Here is a 17,612-nt window from a genome sequence, read left to right on the forward strand (position 1 = left end):
CTAATTCCTTATCATAGAATAAACGTAGTATTTCTGTAGTTGAATTATCGTATCTTGTTAGTATAAATTGAATCCGTAGTATAATCGTAGAATAGAAATTTCACATAACACATTACTCTCACCATTGTTCTTTGTGTTTGTTCAATTGAATTTGTTTAAGTCTTGAGAGTTAAGAGTGGAACGAATCCTGACTCTATATATATTGCATGAATCTATATGTGAGAGTAGGAAATAAAATATTGATACCGTAAGAATAAGGTTAGAGTAATCTAATTGAGTTTTTACGGGTTATCAGCTAGTTATATTTTTTAGGTGAAATCCGATCCAGAAATCAAAACATTAATTGAATCCCTCACAAGAAAGATAGATTCCCTCACAACCAAACTCCTCATCCTGTCATGAACATAAATACCTCACCATGCAATTTTTGTCCCAGCTTAAATCTCATAGATACCAATTGTCTCTTGCTCACCAACATATCATCACTTCAATCAGAAGAAGTCTGTGCTTTCAATGTACCAAATGCACCATGGAGGCAACACCCAAATTTTACATGAAGTACTAATCCACAAATTAAACCCAACCACCTCCAGGGTTAACTAATCACGTCAAACCACCAAATACATTCAAACAAGGACAAGGTACCTATAACAATCAAAACAGAGCATTGGTTCTATCCCAATTTAACCAGAACTACCAAAATCCACCAATCAACAACCAAAGAGACATAGTTCTAGTTACACCACTCACTAGTGTCCAATCAGATAAACCATCCGTGATAATGCTAGCTGTGATGCAACAACAAACTCAAATCCTAGCATCCATGCAACAATCTCTAAACCTACTAGTTCAAGACAAAACCCAGAAAGGCGTGTTCCCAAGCCAAGAAATTCCAAATCCTAAACAAGCAAACACAACCTGTGAAGCAACAAGTGCTGAAGCTGGAACGCCTAAAATACTTTCATGAGTTATGGTATACGGATGTAGAAGAAAGCCTTATCCAAGATCCTATTAACGAGGATTAAATCTTCTTTTCCATGATGTGCTTATTTTCCTTCCTTTCCATTCCATATTTTTCTTAAAAGAAATACATCATTAAGGTAACCGGACCCTCCAATTGGAGTGTGTGGTTGTAAGAGCCGGAGCCTTAGTCCACGTATATATCTCGCATATTCTTTGTAAAATATTTTTTACTCGTCATTTGAGTCAATGTGACCCTATGGAGCGAGTATACAATTTTCTTTTTCAAAATAGTTTTCCCCGTTCTCTTAATGGAAGATTCTTAATACATCAATAGTTGTGTGATTTTTCCAAAAACAAAATGGGCAATGGATTCTACACAAACCAACCCCTAGAAAAATGCAATCTAAGGCGGTTTGAGATCAATTTTGTTTAGTACGGGTTGCCTATATCACTACACTATTTGCACGGGTCAGGACATTTTATGTCTTGTGCAGTAAATCCCTGAAATCACGTAACTAAAGTTCTGTCTGTCTGGATTGGGTTCGCCTCAGAGCCGACACAAAAGTTGCCTACGATCACCTGTTATGGTTTGTTTTCAAAATTAGAGTTAAGAATCACTGCTTTTGAGTACGAGTATCGTATAACATCTCTACATAGTTTACTTTTAGATACCAAAATGAAAATTATACGCCTCGGAGTAACCAAAATGATACCGGATCAACGTATAATTTTATCTTTTTGTCGAAACCTCTATATGGTTAGAGATATTTTTTTCTTGGAAAAACCAAATACAAAATTTAATTTAATTTAAAAAAAAAAAAAAAAAAAAAAAAACACGAGGCGTTCCCAAACACGAATTATACAAATAGTGTAACCCAAAGTGATACTAGTCTCTGTTTAATTCTATATTTTGCTTCCACCTCTCTATATTTGTCACGAGAATCTGACATTAAAAGACTAAAACTTGTACAAATTTTCAAAAAAATTCCCCTTCTTTTTAAATCTTTAAATCTTTATCTGTTTCAAACTCTTTTAAAATTTTCCCAATTTCCAAAAATGTCTTCTGTTAAGAACAAAATCCCTTCACCTAGAAAGACTAGGTGGATCAATTTCAATGATCGTGTACAAACGCTTCCTAGAGAGCTACAAGTGAATATATGGACCCATATACCAAAAACCATTCCTGGTCTAGATAAAAGTTCATATGCACGTAAAAGACGCGCTATGAGAGAATATTGGTGCTTGAACTGTCAAACACCAACCTACTCGGTCTTCAACCTCATAGTAATAATTATGTTTTTAAAGTCTACATGTGTTTTCCTCCAACGCACCATGGTCAATCTCATCGAGTTATTCCACCCTCGGGTTGGGATTAACTCTGGTCTTTGAGTCTTGGGGATCTGACTTAAAACGACCCACCTTTTTAAATTTCAGCTCAAAAGTATCTAAAATACAAAAAAATTAATTAAAATTTTCCTTTCTTTTGCTTGTATATATTTCCCTTCAGTTATTTTCGATTTTTTCCTCTACCTGTTTTTTCATCCACCGTTGGATGTGAGTATACCATATATCTTTGCGCATCATTTTCGATGCTGATCATTTTTGTATCTCACAGGTTAGAATCGGACGAGTAATGAAGCTCATATTTGCATTTGAAGTTGTCGAGGCACTAAGGACATGATCGAAATTACCTAATTTCATTTGGACTTGTGCCCATTTTTTTAAACAACTAAAAAGGCATGTGTGAGGCATGTGCCTCGAAATCCTTTATAACCCACGCGCCCGCCCGACTGATCCATTTTCCCCAACAATTTTTCTAAACCCTAGCCGCACCACATCAGTGCGCACCCGCCCCTACAAACCCGCGAAATCCCATCCAAGTTCACCCCTACCCCTCCAAATTTTTACTGAAAGCTCCATTTTCAACCCTCATTACAACTATCCACCCCGATTTCATCAACTCCTAACCAAAACGGCACGAGTTTTAAAAATTGTGGCAAAGCAAAATTTCAAAAACCTCTTCAATTCGATCTATTTGAAGTGCACTTCAAGGCTGAGATTAGGAGAAGAAGATGGGAGTCTCTTGTGCTATTAGGGGATGTGAGCTATTCTCCCTTTCTCACTCTTTCGTTTTATAACAACATTCAGCAAGGGGATCGGATGACCGCATCATGGTTGTCATGGAGGGGAACTCTTTCGAGCTCGCCACGGAGGTGGTGAGTGAGGCTCTAGGGATTCCTCCGAAGGTCTATACACAGATGGAACAATCCCTAGATAGCAAAACCATCAACGTTATGATGATAGAGACGCTTCTTGAGGGTAGGAAAAACCCCGTGTGGCACTGCATGTTTCAAAGTTTGCTTACAAGGAATCAGTTTGCGGTATCTCAATGGACAACCTACAACTTGATAGGCTCAGTCAAGCCTTCTAACATCAGTTAGGCGATGCTCCACATTCTGTGGATTCTTTAGGAATAGAAGAATAGCTTTTGCATCGCCACCTTCATCTGGGAGCAACTCTGCAAAACCAGGAGGTCCACCGCTTCTTTACCAGTGCTGATCACTATGATCATGCAACACTAGGGTTTCGATGTTCCGGAGATTCTAGTGGAGGTCAAGGATGCTACCGAAGGTCCTATCTATTCCCACTGCATCCAACTTTTCTGGCTTCCACCTGCCGCAAAGCCATCGAGCACGTGCACACCACTCCAACACCTATGCCAGTGGACTACTTCGCTCAGGGTGCCAATCGCCAGATCACTCAGCCCATGGACGGAATTCATTTTATCCATGAGGGCCAGAGGATTCTGCACTAGCTAGCACGTCCACCAACTCAGTCAAGGGTAGCAAGTCCTTATAGTGGCACAACAGACCCTCAGAGAGGAGCAACAGTTTTTCCAATACGAGCAGAGATGTTTTCAGCACATTGTCACCATGACACTGCACAACATTATAGATGCGCTACCTCATAGTGATAGACACTCTAGGACCCGACATCAGCGAGGAAAAGAATTTTCTTGACATCGCGATGAGTCATGCACGAATTCTGACTAGGCAGCTCCCTAGTGTCTGTATAGATAGATGTTTATTTTCTTTTAGCACTTATGTATATGTATATAACTATTAGTGTAGTTTTAATATTATCTGCTTGTTTAATTTTTCTTCTGTGCAATTTGGTATATGAGTAAAAGGTAATACATATACATCATGCCAAAATTTCCATTTTTCTTGCATTACATATGTTTCAAAAATACAAAAAGTCAAAAATTTCATAGTAGAATAATTGCGTAACTTACTATTATAATAACCAATGTATTTCTCATTCTAAATTTAACAACCCACTCTCCAAACTTGTTTCGGGGTGGTATATTTTCAACATGAAGAACAAAGTATAGGTGTACTACCGTTTTTGCTCATGTTTCTATGGTAGTCTCTTTCCTTATCTCTTCATACTTTGATGACAAAATATATTTATGTTTGGGGGTGGTATAGTAACATTTTGCAAAAACTAGGCATTTTTATATTAGATATATTAGTATATTTCTTTCTTTCTGAAAAAAAATTCAAAAAAAGACCAAAAATATTTTGTTGTTTAGTTCAAAAAGTCTTGTTTCCTTTTTCTATGATGAATAAATAGTCTAGAAGTCTCATTATAGCAATAGAGTAAGGATTCGTTCTTCGAACTTAGAATAATATACGTATAATAGTTTCTACATCTTTTTATGAATGACATGCATAAGCATTTGATTGTATATAACAGTGAGTTTCCGAGATCAAGGTTAGAACAATTAAGTTCCATATCCTGTAAGAATCTAGCCAAAAACCTCATCTGAATGATTATTGAGTAATGACACAAAAGATGTCGAATAGAAAAACCACACGTCCACTTGCTTGATCACCACGCCATATCCTATGAGAGAATTTATGCCTTTTTTGGATCGATATAGCCAAATAAACGTTAAAAACCCACCCAATTTTTTTTCCCTCTAGTTACCCCTTTTTTTAGCCTTCAAAAATTTCTAAAAGCCTTTTTATTCTTCGCCATCAATCCCTCACCCGTTATAACACAAAAAAAAAACTTACCCAGTTGACAAGTTGAGAATTTGATGAACAGTAAAAAGAGAAGAGAAAACCTTGTACAAAAACAAATCAGTTAGTTGCTTTGAAAAAAAAAAGAAAAGAAATGAAAGACCCATCAAAAACCAAAACTCTAAAAAAAATTAATCAAAAGGAGACAAAAATAGAATCTCCCAAAAGTTCAAAATCAAAAGGAGCTGGTATCAGAATAAACAAAATCAACGTTAGAACTCCCAAAAATCACAATCATATGGAGTCACAAAGCCAAAGGGCTAAATAATGAATCACAATTTGGAAGCAAAGAACAAAACGAGGTTCATAATTTCTCAACTTATCAGATTTTGTTTTTCCCTTCCGTTTTTCTTTCTAAACTACCACCCTAGCCCCGTAATTCATAATAAAAGACCTCTAGCTCGATTAGGAATAGGTTGGTGTGATAGTAACTAGCAATTGTGATCGATCGACCCCAGTTTTTTTGGACATCATTCGTGTATATGAGGAATATAAATGCTCGCCGCATTTGAGAGAATGAAACTTGAGTAAATCTAACAAAGAGTTTGTGTTTTAACACATCCCTATGAGAACCCACCTTAAGGACGCTCTCCAAAATTTTCAGAAACAACTCTGCTTTTGCATTTCATTGCTCATGTTTACGCATTTATCTTTAGATGATTTAATTATTGTATATATGTTATCCTAAGTTCAAAGGAGATTATCCTCATTCCCCGCTAATGAGATGTATAGACTTCTGAGAATAAATAAGGAGACAAGACCATTTGTACTAGATAGAAGAAGTTTGTGAGTACCTTCTCTGGAAAACTCTCACGAGGCTTAAGCTCATCCACTAAGGAATTCCTAGTGGTTTAAGGCCTTGTCGCATATGGTCAATGCAATTGCACTCCGCGAAACGAGATTAGTATAATAAATCACACATTTGTGATCTTAGTTTTTATCTCTCTCATCTTTACTTGAGGACAAACAAAATGTTGTTTGGGGGTTATTGATTAGATCCCAAATGTGTGTTTTATTACCCTTACAATACTTCAATTATGTCATTCATATGCTTTATAAACTGACAACTCATAGCTTTTGTTACCTTTTACAGGTTACATGCCTTTTTAAACTACTTATCATAAAAGATGCACTTTAGCACCAAAAGAAGCTCTATTAACACTGCTTAGGAAGACTCGAGCTTATATGAAGAAGTGCAGAAAAGTCAAAGTCAAAGTCGAAGTCAAAATCTATTGTCAGTGGTCAAAGACCCAAACCCAAAAGACTGAAGCTTATGACCTTGACTCAAAAGTAGTATAGCATAACCAAAGCTTGCTCATGAAGAAAAGCAAAAGCAAAAGCAAAAAACGTAAAGTATAAAGTATAAAGTATAAAGGAAAAAACAACTTATGAGGTGTCTTGCATCTAAGAAAAACATAAAGCAAACTCATTAGGTGGCTTGAATCTAAGGGTGAAGGGCAAATCTATAACTTGAAAAAGGTGTAATATATAAACCAAAAAGTGATAGGAGAGAGAGCACCTAGACTTAATCTATGGTCATGTAGGAGTAGTGTAGAATTTCAATTCAAGTCCTCTATTTTTCCAAGTCTTTTATTTGTTTTATTTCCCTTTTGTTATTTATCAAGTTTTCAATTCAAGTTGTTATTCAAGTTATTCAATCAAAGTTTTCATTCAAAGTTCTCTATGTTTTGCAATCTTTACTCAATGTTTTCATTCAACCCAAGTTTCATTCATGTCTTCATTTTAATACAAGTCATTTTCTTTTTACAAAACCAATCAAAGTAGGAACTTTAAAGGATCAACCTATTGAAACTACATTTCCCCCTTCATCAACTCCCATTCATTCATCTTGAACATTCCATGATGAACCTCAATACACCCTACCAACTATAAAGATTAAAATGGTATCGCCATCATGGATTGGAAGAGATTGGATTCATTGTTGAGCTCTAAGGATGGAAGCAACATTTTACCACCTTTTAGAAGCGACTGGTAGTGAGATAACTTAAGTCGCTTTTTGATCCTGTGCCATCTTTTATTACCAAGTATAGGAAAAGAAACCCTTTGTCAAGTTTTCTTATCCATAGTTTTTACCTTTTTTAGTATCTTTCTGCTCAAGCAACTTGTGGAGAAAGAGATTGCAACTAGACTCTTGAGTGAACGGTTGTAATCTTAATATGTTGCTTGCTCACTCATACTCCTCGCAGAGATAGTTTATACTTGTAATCTTCTCTCTTCTTTTAGCAAAGTTGAGGTTTTTTCCATATATAAACTGTCCTCGTTAGGTAAGGAATGAGATAATGATAACTGAGTAACTGTTCGTCTTATACAAGGTTTGATATTCATTTTTGGTAAAATCCTCCACTAGTTACAGTGAGAGTTCATTAGTGGTATTAAGCTTGGTTACTCTGTTTCTTCTTAAGTCATTTGTTATTTAGTTTTGCTGGGTGCTATCAGTTTCCATGGCTGCAATTCCTCTGGGGTTTGGTAATGGAAGACACCAAAGATGTGGGGTAGAGGTTTCAAGACAGGGAGAAAGTAGAAATAATGCATCTACAAGTTCAAATATGGAATCTTATGCGAATATAGCAAAAGGTAAGATGAAACAAACAGTTGATGTGTCTACTTTACCCATACCGACTAAAAAGGATGATAAACCAGCTTTGAAACTTTCTTGTGAATTGGTGGAAAAGGGGATAGAAGCCTGCAAGTATGCCTTAATAACGCGGCTGGAGGTTACCACTCTTAACATTAGCACTATCAGAAAGGCAGTCGACAGTGAATGGGCGCTTACAAGACCATTAAAATTATCACCTTTGGGGAAAGGTTATGTGGTTTTCAGGTTCGATAGTGAAATAGATTTCAACAAAATTTTCTATGGAGGTCCTTGGCATCTACAAGAACAACTGATGAGATTTTTAGATGGACCCCTAACTTTAATATTAAGACTCATAGACAAACTTCTGGATATGTGTGGGTCAAGTTTCCGGGACTTCCATTTGAATACTGGGAAGTGGATATTCTGATGAGCTTGGGCAGAGGTTTTGGATGCCCAATAAGAGTCGACATGACTTCTCTGGAGCATATGAATGGATACTATGCGAGTGTGTTGGTAGATATCGATCTGTCGAAACCTATACCGGATCAGATATTTGTTGAAGTGCCTGAGTTAGGGGCTGAATTTTGGCAGAAGGTGCAATTTGGAACTTTACCTAAGTTTTGTAATCATTGCAAGATAGTAAGGCATCTAGTTGCAGAATGTAGAAGAGTGAATAGAGGTGAGAATGCGGAGACTCAGCAGGGGGTACAACAAACTTCACAAAGGCTGGATAAAGGAAAGGAACCAGTAGTAACATAATCACAAGGCTCACAAGATAACAATGGTAGGATATCTAAGAATCAGAAGAAGAGAAATAAAGAGGCAGAATGGAGGAAAAAAAACTATGAGGAAACTGAAAATATTGGAACTAGCTTGTCGCGGGGTAGTCAAACTGAAAGGAATGGAAGCATAGAGACAACAGAAGATGTGATAATTGGAGGCCAACTGGACAGAAATGTAGAAGTCCAACAAGATGCACATAGTACTGAGTGTCTGGCTAGTAATAGTAATAGTATTGTGGAATATTGATCCTGCAGTAGAACAAGCTCTTGTTACACATGAAAAGGAGTTGAGTGCAGACTTAGAGCAGATGATGGAAGAGGAATTGTTGCAGGCTTTTAATATGGAAGCAAGTAGATTTCACATGCTGGCTTACATTAATGAAACGGAAGAGTATCTAGATGATGAGGTTCCTGATGGGGAAATGGAATACTTTCATGACCAAATAGTAGAACCTGTCAGCGTGATAATGCAAAACACCCCAATTGCAGCGAAAACTAGTGGGATGGTGACAAGGTTAGGTAGAGTGTGCGGTGAGAATTCGATTCAGGAATCTACACCCAAGGCTCAGAGCAAAGGTAAGAAGGGAAGGGGCAGACCTAAAAGCTCCAAGAAGAAAAATCGTAGATGATAACATCCATGTGCTTTTGGAATGTCAGAGGTACGAATGACATAGAGAAGGTGAAGGAGATTAATAATGTCAGAGTAACTAAGATGATGAGTGTTTTTTGTTTACTGGAAACAAAAGTGCGACAAGAAAAGTATGAGCTGATAAGGAATATTTGTTGTCCACTCTGGGATCACACAAATAATTATAATGAGGATCCAGTAGGTAGAATATGGGTGTGCTGGGATCCTTTCAAGATAAATATTTTGAAGTTGCAAGAATCTGATTAGTTCATACATTGTCAGGTTAGATTCAAGCCAACCAATGAAGCATTTTTACTTACGGTGGTGTATGCAAGAAATTCTAAGATGCTCAAGATGCGGTTATGGAGGGATATTATTGCTATACACAGTACAATAACAGTGTCGTGGACAGTTGTTGGAGATTTCAATAACATTTCTAAACCTGAAGAAAGAGTGGGGGGAAGTCCGATGCATTCGAGAGAAGTTATGGAGTTTGTTGAGTGTATCCAAAGAGCAGGTTTATCGGATCTGAGCTTTAATGGGTTTTTCTACACTTGGAATAATAAAATGGTGGGAAGAGGAAGGATTATGACCAAAATTGATAGATGTTTGGTTAACAGTCTCTAGAATGATATCTACCCTACTTCAAGGGTGGAATTTTTGCCTCATGAAATTTCAGATCACTCACCAGTGTTGCTTTACTAGTATGATTATGACAGTAAAGCATTGCCATTTAGATTCAAGAATCATTGGGTGGAGCACAAGGAATTTCAGAAAATGCTGATGGATATATGGGCAACTCAGTTATATACCAATCCTATGTACATATTGATACAGAAGCTTAAACTCTTGAAGGACAGAATCAAGCCATGGGCTTGAAAGAATTTTTCTGATATTCATACAAGAGTGGAGTAGGCAAGGGAATTCCTATACGATTTGCAAAGGCAATTACAAAACAAACCGTGGGATTTGTTCTTAGGGCAAAATGAAAAAATTGCTCTAGATAAATACAGTGAGTTAGCAAGAATATAGGCTGCAGAGATCAAGGATAAATATGGCAAATCTTGGTCAAGGGAAGGAGATAAGTGTATGGCATTTTTCTTTAAAGCTTTAGAGGAAAAGAATGCCAAGAGTGGCATTTGGTGTCTACAGAACTCCAATGGTGGTACTGTGACTGGTCAAGCTGAGGTTATTAAAGCCTTTGTGGAATATTATGGTGAGATGCTGGGGTTTGGATCAGAAGAGATAAGTAGGTTAGATTTCTTCAACAACTTACAAGTCAAATCAGTTTTGCCACCGAGCATGCAAGCAAAGTTGGGAAGTGATATTTCTTCGGAAGAAGTTAAAGAAGCATTATTTGGCATGAATAAGAAGACAGCTCCAGGACCAGATGGATTCACCCCTTTCTTTTTCATGAGTTGTTGGGTTGTTGTTGGGAATGATTTTACTCAGGCCATACTCAATGCTTTAAAATTTTTAAATTTTCGAGAGGTGTTAATGCCATGTTCATTTGTCTTATTCCTAAGGCTAACAACCCCACAAAGGTTGAAGACTTTGGACCTATTGCACTATGTAACACTGTGTACAAATGCATATCTAAAATCATAGCTAATAGAATTAAGATGGTGATCAATGATATTGTACATTCTAACAAGTCGGCGTTCATTCTTGATAGATCTATACAGGATAATATCCTTTTATTTCATGAACTTCTCAGAGGCTATGACGGGAAGTATGGTATGCCTAGATGCTCTATAAAGCTGGATATTAGGAAAGCTTATGACACTGTGAGTTGGAAGTCTATCTTAGCGATGATCAGAGTTTTCAAATTTTTGGAAACTATGTTTAAATGGACAAAGATGTGCATTGTCACTCCCTCATACTCTATCCTTATCAATGGATCTCCTGAAGGATTCTTTGCTAGCAAAAAAGGCATTCGTCAAGGTGATCCCTTATCACCTTATCTCTTTGTGATGGTGATGGAAATCCTGAGTGGTATTCTCATGCAATGTTTCAACAATAAGGACATCTTATTCCATTCCAAATGTAGCAAGGTGAGATTGTCACACCTAGTATTTGCAGATCGATGATGTTCTTATGTTTTGCAAAGGTGATAGTGTATCAGTGAAAGCGATTAAAGACGGATTAAAAAGCTTTGGAGATGCAACTGGGTTAAATATCAATACTCACAAGACGTTTTTACTAGCTGGAGGCTGATAACCATAAAAAGATAGTCTTACTCACAAATAGAGCGATGAAACTCTAAATCAAAAGTAAAACTATAAACGTTTCTTATACTAGACTTATAAAAGATATTTGTTTTCTACTCTCGAATTTATTGACGTAGAGTTGGAATAGAAGATTCGTTCTACTCCTAGTCCTTTAGCATTAAAGTTTTCTATAATTGAAGGTCTATCCAAGATCAATGAGAGATTTACTAAGGGAATTTATACTACGATGTGAATTCAAATAACAAGATACAAATAACAGAATGATAGAATGCTAAGAGTTGAATCTAGATAAAGAATTAGGGGAATTTGATTCCACCTTGAATCCAACTTAATAAACTAGCATAGATTTGTTGTAAACCAATTCTTACATTCTTATGGTAAGAATTGGTCGTTCTAATCCCTAATTATACATGGCATTTCTACCAATTCATAACTAGCATGTGCGGTTGTCCACCCATTCTCATGGCGAATCAACGACCTTCTAGAGTGGAATAGATTCTTACAACGATTCTATACTACACAATCAAGTTTTTATCAAGGCTTCATCAAACCCCTCTAATGGAAGTTTAGCCTTGATTCATCAAACTATCATTTCCAATTGAATTAAAACTAGACATAATATAAAGATTTGAACTTTACTAATTTAACTACTCAAGAATTCAATTCGAAATTAAACAACTAAGGAATGAATAACAACTAAGAATTGAAATGAGATCTAAACAAATGTAAATGACAAAATCAAAATGATCAAAAATAAACTATTTTATTTATCTAATGAAGGATAATGATTCAAATAATTAATCTAAAACAAGGAATGAAACTAATTAATTAACTAATTTTAATTCAAAAACTAGATCTACAAGCTATTCTAATGGCTACTTTCTATTCTAAGCTATCTAACTATATCTTTCTTAAGAGCTAAGTCTTGTTTTATGTAAAGGAGGAGACCAGATCCACAATTTCATGCATGGGCTGAGGAGCCATATTTTGGGCCGGAAAATCGATCCCAAAGCCTAATTTCTTCAGTCCACAGAGCCTGTTTCAGCTGGCTTTGACTTCAGTAGACTTTTCGTCCACTTTTGCTCCTCTGATTGGGTCAAGGCTTAAACCATTGAAAAGCTCTTTCCGATCCGGTCGTTTTGACGTAAGGTAGGCCTGAGTCCAAAGATATGGTCTTCGGAAGTTATGCTGACTTGTGCACTATTTCTGCCCGTGTTGACTTTTCAGCTTTTGACTGGGCTTTATAAAGGCTTTGTCTCCTTAAATCTTGGCCTTTATCACAAAACTTCTTAGCAACCATCCCTTTGCTCCTTTATATCGCCAAAGTAGCATATTTCTGCACATAATTGAGTTCCATGCCTGAAATATATAAAAGCACGAAATTAGTATTAACTCTTATTTATTACTCGCATAATTGGTCTAAAAGTAGTATTATTAAGAGGTTAAAACTACAGTTTTGGGCTCTTATCAAACCACCCCCAAATAGCTTTTTGCTTGTCCTCAAGCAAATATGAGAAATTAGCATAAGTGACCAAAAATGGAGTTCTAACTAATCTCGTTTCGCCGAGTGCGATTGCATTGACCATATGCAACAAGGCCTTAAACCACTAGGAATTCCCTAGTGGACGAGTTAGAGCCTCGTGAGAGTTTTCCAGTAAAAGTACTCACAAACTTCATCTATACTACAACGACTCAGAAATAACTATTGTTTCCTTATCTATGTCTCAATTATCTACATATCTCACTAGCAATGAATACAGAATAATCAAGTCGAAACCTAAGCTAATATATGTATAATAATCTATCATCTATGAATAAACATATATACAATGAGTAATACTATGAGATGAACTAGCAGGTCTGTTTCTGAAAACTTAGAATAACGTCCTTAAGTAGGTCCTCACATAAATGTCAAGAAAAAAACCACTCTGATTTTTCCACTCAAGTTTCTCTACTCCAGTGTGCAGTAGGCACACTTTACCTTACAATCTCTATGACATACAAGGAAGCCGAGTCGATCCAAACACATCTGCCACTTACTATCACACTAACTTATTCCTAATTGAGCTAGAGGTCTTTATTAGGTGTTACGGGGATTAGGAGATAGTTTAAGAAGGAAGGAAATGGATATTCAAAAAGGACAAGTTTGAGATAATAGTGTCTTCATTTTATGTAACTAGAGAAGACCTTGTTCCTTACTTTTGCTTATACACTTTGTTTCCATCCTTAACCATATTTTTCTTTTCTTTGGCTTTTGACTCCTTTGATTCTATATTTTATTTTTTTTGGAGTTCCAACTCTTTATTTTTTTTTTATTTATTTTATTTGTATGGAAACTTTCTTTTCTTATCTGAAGCAACTAACGAATTCTTGATTTCAAAGGTTCTTCTCTTTTCTATTCTTCATCTCTATTCTCAGACTTATTCAAAGAATTAGGTAGGTTGATTTTTTTTCTTTTTTTTGTTTTGTAACAAGGTAAAGGATTTGCGGCTTATGAAAAGCTCAAGAAAGGCTCAGAGGGGCGACTAGCGGAAAATAATTCATAGGTTTGAATTTCTGGCTATATCGATCCAAAGAGGGCCTAAATTCTTGCTTAGGATATGGTATAGTAATTGATAAGAGCCCAAAACTGTAGTTTTAACCCCTTAATAATCATACTGTTAGACCAATTATGTGAATAATAAGTAAGAGTTAATACTGATTACGTGTTTTTATGCATTTCAGGCTTCAAAGTCCATTATGTGCAGAACTGTGCCACTTTAGCGAGATAAAGGGGCAACAGTCAGCAGAACTTCCGAATGCCATATCTTTGGACTCAGACCTCGGAATTGGGCCTACCTTATGTCAAAACGACCGGCTCGGAAAGAGCTTTCCAATGGTCCAAGCCTTGACCCAATCAAAGGAGCAGAAGTGGACGAAAAGTCTGTTGAAGCGAACTGTAGCTGAATAGGCCTTTTTGGACCGAAAGAATTGGGTTTTGGGCCTGATTCTCTGGCCCAAAACATGGCTCCAAGCCCATGCACGATTTTTGGATCTGGATGTATAAAAACAAAAGCTTCATTCTTTGTTAATGGTAGCTAGTTAGACCTAAATTAATATATAGAATTCTAGATCTAGTTTTATTAATAGATTAAGTTTTAGTTCCATTTCAATTCCTGTTTTAGATTAAATCTTTGAATGATTGTTCTTGATTGATTAGATTAATAAAATAGTTAGTTGTCAATTTCGAATTTTGTCATTTCCATTCTAGACCTAAATTAAATTCTTGTTATTATTCCATTCCAGCCATTAAATTAGATTCATTATTGTTAACTAAGTAAATCTCAATTTCTTACATTATGTTTAGTTTAGATTCAATGGGAAATGTTGGTTTGATGACTCAAGGCTAAACCTCCATTAGAGGGGTTGATGAAGCCTTGATGAAAACTTAGTGGTTAGTATAGAATTTGGTAGTAGAATCTATTCCACTCTAGAAGGTCGTGTTTCGCCATGAGAATGGGTGGACGACCTCACATGCTAGTTAGTATCCGTAGGAATGCCATGAACACTAGTGGATTAGACTCGAAATTTTGCCGTTAAAAACGTAAGAATCGAGATACGCACAATCTATACTAGGTTATTAAGTTGGATTCGAGGTGGATTTAATTCCCTCTATTTCTTTATCTAGAGTCAAACAATCGATTTCCGTGAGCTTCAGTAGATTATCTTTAGTTTATATTTTATCTTGTTATTTATTATATCTAGTTATTTAAAATAACGCGCCTTGTTAGCATAACATTTCATAATGCTCTCATTGACTTTAAGAGAGATTTTGAGACTAGAAAACAATCCATGCTAGTGGAACTAGGAGTGGAACTAACTTCCTACTCCACTTTATCTCATAGATTGAGAGTAGAAAATTATTGATAATAGACCGTAAAAGTCTAGTTTTAGTTTACTTACGCTTTGAATTCATCGCTCATTTCGTAGGTAGACTATACATTTTACTTTTATCAAATGGCCACCGCCATCTTAGTTACACTTTAGCATTGTTTTCATAGTAGAAGTAGTCATTTTAAGTCCCATTAAACCCACCCACCCTTTGTTTGTTTCATACCGTGGTTCCCCATTTCAATTTGACAAATTCAAAAAAAAAATATACGATGCAAGGCTTCAAGGAGAGCGCCGCTTAAGTTAATCTGGAATTTTGTTTATTCCTCGGCGCCTACGCTTCATACCAAGCGCCGACCGGCCAAACATCGAACTCGACTTCCCATCGAAAGCGACCAACCTTCATTTGACGACCCCTAAAAACATCAGAATCTGAAAATTACTCGAGCGCCGAAGGCTTCTATGCGCGCCGATCGCTAAGGTTAAATTTCCCGGATTTCCACAGTTTTGATTCAAACTTTGATCTTTCATATTTTTCAGTGTTCTAATCTCTTTATATACACCGAACACGCTGCATACAAGACGCTTATTCATAAGCTTAAGCAAGGACGCTTATCGTATTCCTTTCTTCCATACCTCGTGATTTCCAGCTAGAGGTTTTCTACTAGTATATCGTAATTGTTTGGAGTGTTGCATGTTTAGTTAAGCTCAACTTAGTCTTGCATGAGATTAAGGTCCGGTCGAACAAAAACAACAAACGAATTACACGGCAACAAACAAGTCTATCTAGTACACCACCCACCTACACCTCTAACTACTATCACACACACCATACCCGACATATAATGGTCAAGAAAGAGAGACTCCTCTCCGACTTTTACAAAGCCTTGAGCGATAGCCCTAAATCGCATCGCTCTAGCAGAGCACTCAGTGGGGATTTTCGAATTCCCCAAACATATTTAATTTGTTACCCGCTTTTCATGGGTTAGACCATGAAAAACCTTATCGACATTACGTAGGATTGAACAAGTCCTTACAACATTCCACCATCCTACGGTTGGTGCGGCGAACAAATTAAACCGAGGGTATTCCCTTTCACATTAGCCGATAAGGGCTGCCTTGGTTAACGCGCCAAGCACTTAATTTGTGGACTCGTGGGCTAAACTTGTTCAAATTGTTTATGGAACATTTTACCCACCCCTAAAGACGGATGAGATGCTTTCAAAGATTCATTTTTCCCATACGTAATCCTCATGAATCATTTTTCGAGGCATGGAATCGCTTTCACCGATCTCCTTATAGAGTGTCCACATCATAACTTAGCTAAAGACACGTTAGTTCGCGGCCTTTTTCAAAGGTCTTCTACACCACCATAAAGAAGTCCTTGACATAATGAATGGGGTAGTTTCCTAAGTAAAGGAGCCCCTGAGGCTTACAAATTTTAGAAGACCAAACTAAACGGAATAATAATGGGGGGTAGTGATGATATCCCCCCGCCAGCTAGTTCTTCTTCAACAAGAAAAGCCGCCCGTATGTTTGAGAAGAAAACCGATCCGTAACTTAAAAATATAATCAATCTCTAACTAAAAAGTAGAGGCTATTTCTCGCCAACAAAAGCCTATCCCCGTCATGAATGTAAACTCCAACCCATGTAATTTCTGTTTGAGTCCAGAGCACCTCGACGATTATTGTCCTCTAGCTTATGAACAACAACCACCGTAACAAGATAATGTTTACTCTATTAATAACTATCCTATTCCTAACTTTGAGACAACATCCCAACTTCATTGAGAAATAATCAACAAGTAACACCTCCGTGGTACAATAATCAAAACGTTAGGCAAGCAAACAATTATAACCAAGCTCCACCTAGACAAGGACAAGGACAAGGTCAAGGGAATTATAATAATTATAACAACCAAGCGCAAACCACGCACAAGGTCAAGCACAAGGTCGAATAATTATAATAATTATAATACCAATAGAGGTATCGTTCCGTTAATAATAATAACTATCACAACCCACCCATAAATAATCAACGAGATAGTTCCAAATCCACACCACCCGCGGACTACTACACCTACACAACCGGATCGATCGACGCCTTTTATACAAGTTACCCAACAACTTTTTCCGCAGACAATGACTCAATCAAACCAACAGATTTTACAATCCATAAATCGTGGCATACAACAGCTTAGCCCAAGCTTAAAGCCCAACCAAAAGGCGTGTTTCCGTGACAAGCAATACCAAACCCTAAAACAAAGCAAACACAGCCTTTGAGGTAAACGGTAATTTAGTAATGGAAACTACAATCGAGGGTGACCTAAATGCCATCACCACTCTCCGCCGGAAGAGTGGTTGATAACAAAGTAACTATGCCTATAGTTACCCCATCAAGATTCCCTACACCGGATATCGAACTAGATACCCAAATAGAAACCAAGAACC

Source organism: Coptis chinensis, chromosome 8 (genome assembly GCF_015680905.1).
Source record: "Coptis chinensis isolate HL-2020 chromosome 8, ASM1568090v1, whole genome shotgun sequence".
In the NCBI taxonomy this organism is placed as follows: domain Eukaryota; kingdom Viridiplantae; phylum Streptophyta; class Magnoliopsida; order Ranunculales; family Ranunculaceae; genus Coptis; species Coptis chinensis.